We start from the raw sequence: 7455 nt of genomic DNA, 5'->3' as shown, positions 1-7455 counted from the left end.
ACGATGGACCACAAGCTCTTGCCGCATTGATCAAGAGCTACCTCTTGTATATAACATACAGTTATAAAAAGCAAGTAATTTGCTCAGCAAACTAGGAACACTCTCTTGACCTGTTGAGGCCATTTTGGAATCAAATCCAAAACTTCAAACTTTTTTGTCACAAAACAAACATTTGAAAGTGAATGCTAAACCTTGATTGAAACTGTACCACCACAAGAAAGATTTATGTGATTGGTGTTTTACGCCGTACCACAGCAAAGAATCCGCGGTCAAAATTTTATTGGTTTGATGCGAATATTTTAATGTTTATATGGAGTACAATTACAGAGAAGGTCCAAAATGACTGTGTGGAACGGCCCAAGAAAAAGTGTCCTGGGCAATCGTGTATGTAACATTATAGTTAATCGATGCTGAAATCGAACAAATGAAGATGTAAGAAGACAAGATCAAAACGAATGAGCTTATTTCACGACATTCACCGTATTTTATTTAACAATTGAATGAGCATACATAGTGTGGAATGACAATCGACATCTATTCACAAATATAACAATCTCACGGAAGGAGAAAAAACCTCACAAATAGGCACAAATAGCTTACATATCTGAACTGTTTACAGACGGACAATGGACACCTACATACAATGGTGCAGAAGACGATTGCCGCCAGTTTCTCGGGCTGTTAAAATTTTGCATGGTTTCTACGGTCGTTTAATATGTAAACAATATACGCTAACCTTGGCGGTGCATACTCCAGTTTATCAAAAACGGACATTCTTTCACTGGACCAAAGTGCAAGTATTTCACAGTAATTAACGGACAAAAAAAGAACAAAAGGTGCTCCTATATGCAGGAGAATGTGAACGAATTCAAAATGCCTTTTTTGTGTGGTTAAACCCCAAATGATTTCTAAACGAACGAGGATACATTGTGGAATTACCAGGACATTACCCGTTATATACGGCAGTTTCACAAAAATGCCGTACATCTACGACACATAGAGGACAACTGTACGGTGATAGTGACGTACAAAATGCGACAAATGTACGACAACAAATGCCGTGCGCCGCTTTGTGAAACTGAGCCCCGTACTATATATTCAAACAGGAAGCCAAAAATGTTTATTGTATGAGCCCCGGTGTATAACAAACAACACATAGACACCGCATAAATGTTGTGAACAGGCACCGCATCACATCCAAATCCCACTGTTGAATGTTCAGAATATCGTTTAAATTGATGCAAGCTGTAGATCTGTTGCACGCTCAACATCAGTAATGTTAACCTGATGTATGTTTACAACGCTTCCGGAAAAAAACACTTGCACACCAGCTTCTGCGTCATTGTAACATGAACCGTGAGTGATAAACGAAATTCAAAATTTCGCATTGAAACAAAAATGCTCGTATATGAATGACAAGAAACCCAATTCAGAAAGGCACTCTTTCCTGAGTCTAAAACTACATGATTTCGTATACATTCTTATCACTTTCACACAAGGCACAATAAGTTAGTCACAAAATGAGTCCCTTCTTTTAGGAATCTGGAAAATCTCCGCTTTCCTACCATTTCGCCCCAAACGTAACAACCCTTTAGTTGGGGATCAAGTAGAAAATGTACAATTGTAATTTCTGTAGAAATTCAAACATTTCACCCATAACTCCCATGTTCAATCATTTTCCATATACAGATGCGCACAACATATAAAACAACGTAACATATAACAAGTTTGCATCAACAATAAATTCACCAACTGAACGATTGATTTCAATTTGCACTACAATATAACAAGAATGGGGTTTCTATGGGCGGAGGAAATCAGAATGCCCGAAATAAACCACTGGCATTCGATGCGTAATGGACGATGTATTTACCTGCAGAGCGCTCAAAATGTATGCCATGTTGATGGGAATCAAGCGATCAACACCAAATTTCATGACACTTATGAAGAAGGTTTTACGTCTTAACTATAGTATTGTCGCCAAGGCCATCGAGACAGGAGATATTGGATTCTCCTGGATGATGTGTGCAAGATTGGTCCCACGGTCACCTGTTTTAGCGCTTGAAACACTCCATTTGATGGTGTTTTACGCTGTACTCGAGAATATTTCGGCGGCCAGTATTATGGTGGGAGGAAAGAGCCTTTCTCCTTAATTGAACATCACAACAACTTTCATGTCTGTCTCTAAATAGGAATGAAGAATTACTATCTTTCTTTCAACTCTCTATTCGCTATAACTGGCATTGTGTATTTCCACTCATTATGCGCAAAAGAAGAAAACTGAGGTAAAATCGCTTCGTTTGCATCGAAACGAAAAGAAAAGAAAAACATTAACACGCAAATCGGCAAGAGATTCAATACACAACTATGGTGAAATAAAACAATAAATAAAACTGTCTAAAGAGTAGTGGAGAAAGCAAAATCCTGAATGAAGTTTATGGAACCAAACTGTATGTCTTGCCCTTTCAAAAAGTTGATCATAAAGTCCACATAATTTTGCTTCAAGCCACATTGTTTGGCTCGGAAGGTCTAGAGATAAACCATAAACTAATTTATAGTTCGTATTGATCTAAATACTTAGAAACAACAAGACAAACATTCTTCATAATTTTATCAGTTCTTAACTTCCAATGTGATTATGCTTCAAACCAAACTTGGCCGAATGTATGAGAGAAAAAATATGGCTTAATGTCACTGACAAAAATTTGATTTAGGATGACCGCTTTGTTCTGGGGATATCTGTGAGTTGGGGATACTTTGTAACGATGACAGACCGCTTGCACAAAGTGAACACTAAGTTGTTTGTAACTATTATAGCGACACCTGTTATAAACATATGATGCCATGGTAGTCACAGTCAACTTAGCCTACGATGGTGGTGTGCTTAGATTGCTTCATTAGTCTCGGGATATCCCAGGAACAAGGTTACACCCCAACCCCAAACAGCATAAACGTAGAACGTCTTTCCCAAGATAGTGACAGGGAATCGTAATAAAATAGTGAAGCAGAAGCTGAATTTCTGTGAAGCACACAGAAAATGTAAAGAGAGTCTGTCTCAGCTTTCCAAATCGCTTGAGTCTGGTGAAGCCATGGTGAGAAAAACAAAATCTGACCAGGAGCTTTTCACGCATCAATATGAAGGGCACAGACATACTATAAACCTCGACCATTTCATTCAGTCCATATCAGGTTTAACAATATAAAAAAAATTAAAGGCAAGTCACAAAAGGCAATGATGTATAAGTAGGTGGGTTTTTTTTTGTACTCTTGTTTATCAGTTGTTTTATCATATATATTGTTTGTTTTCCACTGAGTTGTGCAAAATCCAACCAACGAGGTGACTTAGTGTACAAGTATAAAATATGAATCACACTGAGGTCATGAAACAAAAATTTCATCCATTACTTTGTACAGCAAAACACATATACATACAGTATAATATCAGTGCCTTTCCAATAGTGACTCTTTATTTACAAAATATGAAGGTGACAACATGAATATTGTGGTGGCTGGATATCCAGTATTTAGGAGAATGATGTGAGGATGTTCAACTACTCACCAAGTACAATAATACAAATGTTCAATTACACAGTTGCCTTCCTGTCAAATACTGTACAAAGGATTACGCAGAACAGTAGCAAATACAGCGACGTAGTCACAAACTTCACCAGTATTCTCAAACCTAGATAAGGACACAATCAGAACTATTTTTGACATATTTTTGAGCTCCTTTGCCAAACATGTACTTGAAAGATAAATACAACTATGTCATCTTACATGTTGAGTTCTGACGCGCATACAGACAATTTTCCTTTACACATCTACAGTTCTGACACACTATTCGTTAGACATGTCTACTGAAAATACATCACAATTAAAATACATTTCCTCTTGCTATTAACCATCAAAACATCACACAGGACTTTCATGATGGTTAAAACTTTCAACCATGTGGGCCATCGTGAAAACACCTTCACCAAAACATATCCCATTGTGAAACATGAACAAATTATATATCATAGTGAAAGGCTTTCAACAAACCATGTTCCACAGTGAAACACTAACACCAAATTATGTACCACTGACAAACACTTTAAACAAAACATGTTTCACAGTGAAACACTATCAATAAATTACATATTACAGTGAAACCCATGTTTCATTGTAAAACACCTGAAACAAACTGAAAGAGGTACAGTGAAACCCTTCCAACAATTACATGTATATACTACAGTGAAACACTTCCAGCAAAACATGTTCCTTCAGGCAACACCTCCATCAAAACATGTTTCATAGTGAAACACTTTCAACAAGGTACCACATGGAAAAACTTCCAACCATAAATGTTCCACTGCATTAATCCTTCACTAATAATATCCTCAAAATGTCCTAAAATCAGACACATGCACAAAGTAATCCTAACTTCAACACCTGAAATTCAGCACTTTCTATTTTAATTTTTGCTGTTCCACTTTTGTTTATCTGTTCCAGTTTTCAACCTTAACCACCACACCTTTAAGCCATTCATCAAAGTTATCCCTGCTTTCTGGGTAAATCCGAAAAGAAAGCATATTTTTAACAGTTCTATTCCTAAAACTGATATATATGCAGTGGAATGGATGACAATGTGGTAGGCTGTTGTGATGTGATACAGTTTGTAATGAGATGGCAAGATGTGAGGGGCTGTTTTGATGTGATGGACTGATGTGTTGTGATGTGATGGGCTGTGGGGATGTGATGGGCTGTGAGGATGAGATGAGCTGTGGGGATGAGATGAGCTGTCGTAATGTGATACAGTTTGCACTAAGATGGGCAGATGTTATGTGATGTGTTGTGATGTGATGAAGTGATGTCGAGATGTGATGGGCTGTGGGGATGTGATGGGCTGTTGTTATGTGATGGGCTGTGCTGTTATGATGATATGGGCCATGTTGGTGTGATGGACTGTGGTTATCTGATAGTGATATGGGCAGTGGTTATATGCTGTGATGTGATATAGGCAGTGGTCATATGCTGTGATGTGATACGGACAGTGGTCATATGCTGTGATGAGATACGGACAGTGGTCATATGCCGTGATGTGATATGGACAGTGGTTATATGCTGTGATGTGATACGGACAGTGGTTATATGCCGTGATGTGATACGAACAGTGGTTATATGCTGTGATGTGATACGGACAGTGATTATATGCTGTGATGTGATACGGACAGTGGTTATATGCTGTGATGTGATATAGACAGTGGTTATATGCCGTGATGTGATACGGACAGTGGTTATATGCTGTGATGTGATACAGACAGTGGTTATATGCTGTGATGTGATAAGGACAGTGGTTATATGCTGTGATGTGATACGGACAGTGGTTACATGCTGTGATGTGATATGGACAGTGGTTATATGCTGTGATGTGATACGGACAGTGGTTATATGCTGCGATGTGATGCGGACAGTGGTTATATGCTGTGATGTGATATGGACAGTGGTTATATGCTATGATGTGATACAGACAGTGGTTATATTCTGTGATGTGATGCGGACAGTGGTCATATGCTGTGATGTGATATGGACAGTGGTTATATGCTGTGATGTGATATGGGCAGTGGTTATATGCTGTGATGTGATATGGGCAGTAGTCATATGCTGTGATGTGATGTGGGCAGTGGTTACATGCTGTGATGTGATATGGACAGTAGTCATATGCTGTGATGTGATATGGGCAGTAGTTATATGCTGTGATGTGGACAGTTGTTATATGCCATGATGTGATATGGGCAGTGTTTATATGCTGTGATGTGGACAGTTGTTATATGCTGTGATGTGGACAGTAGTTATATGCTGTGATGTGATATGGGCAGTAGTTATATGCTGTGATGTGGACAGTGGTTATATGCCGTGATGTAATATGGGCAGTGGTTACATGCTGTGGTGCGAACAGTTGTTATATGCTGTGATGTGGACAGTTGTTATATGCTGTGATGTGACATGGGCAGTGGTTATATGCTGTGATGTGATATGGGCAGTAGTTATATGCTGTGATGTGGACAGTTGTTATATGCCGTGATGTGATATGGGCAGTGGTCATATGCTGTGGTGCGGACAGTTGTTATATGCTGTGATGTGGACAGTAGTTATATGCTGTGATGTGATATGGGCAGTAGTTATATGCTGTGATGTGGACAGTGGTTATATGCCGTGATGTAATATGGGCAGTGGTTACATGCTGTGGTGCGGACAGTTGTTATATGCTGTGATGTGGACAGTTGTTATATGCTGTGATGTGACATGGGCAGTGGTTATATGCTGTGATGTGATATGGGCAGTAGTTATATGCTGTGATGTGGACAGTTGTTATATGCCGTGATGTGATATGGGCAGTGGTTATATGCTGTGGTGCAGACAGTTGTTATATGCTGTGATGCAGACAGTTGTTATATGCTGTGATGTGACATGGACAGTGGTTACATGCTGTGAAGTAACATGGGCAATGGTGAATATATGTTGTGATGCGATACGGACGTGGTTATAAGCTGTCTTGTGATATGGACAGTGGTTATATGCTATGATGTGATATAGCCATGGCTGTATGTCGTGATGTGATATGGGGTTGCCATCATGTGAAGTGTGTTGTGATGTGATTTGTCATCATTGATTTGCCATGTGAAATGCTGTGAATGTGATGTGATAGTGATTTTATCGTACATGGCAAAGACGAGATGGGCACCTGAGAAATGATGCATATGAAAGAATAGTATACATAGAAACCAAGTTTGCATCAGAAAGGCCATCCAAGAAAATTTTTGGAGTGAATTTTAAGGACTTAATATAATGCATTCTATGGTGGTCTTTTGTGACGTTTAACTGCCAAGTGGGCTCAAGAGACACCTATACATCTATGATATGTTCGTTGTCTATTTGCTAAGATTCCACATTTCAAGTATGCATGCATATAGAATACTAACTGCACACCACCTACAGTCTGCCGAACAAGCTATTTAAAACAGAAAACTTCCATATAATGTCACTTTGGCTAACATGGGTGTTCACGCTTAAAAAACTGCCACCAACCAATACCTGTGCTTCAAATGCTTCTAACTCATTCTTGAAAAATTTCCTTTTTTGAGAGAGAGTTTTTGAGGCCTTATAAGGTATACCATTCCTTCAAGGCCAGGAGATCATGTACACCACTCCCAAGGGAACTAAAACTTTGAATGAAATGGAACCAAAATGTTTACTTTACTTACTTTTTTACTATTTTTTTGGTATGAAAAGCAGGATTTCCTCTTTGAAAAAAGAAAAGTTTCTAAGTTTTGGAAACCTGACAGTACTAACAAAGGCTGATAAAGCAGAGAGTTACAAAAGGTGGAATTTGAGGCAAGTCAAGAAATGGCTGACGTCAAACGCTGAATGAACGAAGCAATGGTTGACAAGTGAATTAAATAAAGAATGAGTCAA

Source organism: Liolophura sinensis, chromosome 12 (assembly GCF_032854445.1).
Source record: "Liolophura sinensis isolate JHLJ2023 chromosome 12, CUHK_Ljap_v2, whole genome shotgun sequence".
NCBI lineage: Eukaryota > Metazoa > Mollusca > Polyplacophora > Chitonida > Chitonidae > Liolophura > Liolophura sinensis.
The sequence above is the reverse complement of the archived record's forward strand: the minus strand, read 5'-3'. Positions refer to the sequence as shown.